The 1,724-nt window shown below is 31.3% G+C and overlaps 1 protein-coding gene across 1 annotated transcript in view; it reads left to right on the forward strand.

The window, feature by feature from the left end:
- Nucleotides 1-1,724, forward strand: part of LOC109342423 — a 13,645-nt gene that overhangs the window by 11,511 nt on the left and 410 nt on the right. The gene's annotated exons all lie outside the window — the stretch shown is intronic.

The following is a 1,724-nucleotide window of genomic DNA, read 5'->3' on the forward strand; positions in this document are numbered from 1 at the left end:
TGATTTTAACCTAAACCCCAAATTGATTTTAACCCTAAACCCTTCATTTAATTCTTTTACCTTGTTCTTGTTTATGTGATTCTTTATATGTATGTTTTGCTATTTTATTAATTATTTGTTTTATAACTATTTGTCTATTCAATAGTAAATACACATACATATATATGAAATACAAAGGAAATCTAAATTAAATCAATAAGAGATAGTGCACTATGAGACTAGTTCTCTGTCGCATTATCTTGAATTGACGTTTTCTAAATTAAATCAATAAGAGATAGTGCACTATGGGACTAGTTCTCTGTCGCATTATCTTGAATTGACGTTTTCTAAATTAAATCAATAAGAGATAGTGCACTATGAGACTAGTTCTCTGTCGCATTATCTTGAATTAACATTTTCTAAATTAAATTAATAAGAGATAGTGCACTATGAGACCAGTTCTCTGTCGCATTATCTTGAATTGACATTTTCTAAATTAAATCAATAAGAGATAGTGCACTATGAGACTAGTTCTCTGTCGCATTATCTTGAATTGACATTTTCTAAATTAAATCAATAAGGGGTGGTGCACTGTGGGACTGGTTCCCTGTCGCATTATCTTGAATTGACATTTTCTAAATTAAATCAATAAGGGGTGGTGCACTGTGGGAATGGTTCCCTGTCGCATTATCTTGAATTGACATTTTCGAAATTAAATCAATAAGGGGTGGTGCACTGTGGGACTGGTTCCCTGTCGCATTATCTTGAATTGACATTTTCTAAATTAAATCAATAAAGGGGTGGTGCACTATGGGACAAGTTCCCTGTCGCGTTATCTTGAATTGACATTTTTAAAAAAAATATATAATTTAATCAAATCAAACTTATTTTAGAAAGAACTACGTAGCCTTGATTTCTCTATTGCAGCCAGAGATACGTAGGAGCAGTTATTTCTTTTCTCTGTCAGGCACACAAAAATAAAAAAGAATTATTTTCTCTCTCTTTATTTTGTTTAATGATGTGATGGTAAGATTAAATGTTTTGAATAAATATCCACATAACTGATTTAGGTACCGTTTTTTACGACGGGCGGTATGAGGTGCCTAACACCTTCCTCATCCGTAACCGACTTCCGAACTAAATTTCTATTTTGAGTGAACCAACTATATTTTCAAAAATCGGTTTTTCATGTTTTCCCTCTAAAAAACATCGATGGCGACTCCATTGCATTTAATTGCATGTTTCTTATCGCATCCATAAAAAGGGGTAGCGACAACGACTTAGATTAAAAGCATATAAGTGAACTTGATATCACCTCTTAACTCAAACATAACATATTATATTTATGAGTTTTGTTAAATTCACAATGCACATGGGCCTGTCTATCAACAAAAAAACATGAAGCTGTCGAGCATCATATGATTATTTACAATATGGTCAATTTGCTAGAGAAGAATGACATCATATTCAACTCCAAAAAGATTTATATTTAACAAATCAAGGAGACCATGAAAGTGAAATCATAGCCTAGATTCAAGGAAAAAGTGAACACAAGTAATCACATTCTCCGAGTGGAATTATAACCCATGTGAATGTCTAACTTCTAATTATTTCGAATTTCTTTTGTAATTATGTGATTATTACACTCTTTCTATAAATCCTATACCACTTATACCCTTCTAGAAATACAAATTTTCTTATATAAAAAGTATGTTAAAAAGAATTTATACATTATTATGAAATTA

Source organism: Lupinus angustifolius, chromosome LG03, assembly GCF_001865875.1.
Source record: "Lupinus angustifolius cultivar Tanjil chromosome LG03, LupAngTanjil_v1.0, whole genome shotgun sequence".
Taxonomy (NCBI): domain Eukaryota; kingdom Viridiplantae; phylum Streptophyta; class Magnoliopsida; order Fabales; family Fabaceae; genus Lupinus; species Lupinus angustifolius.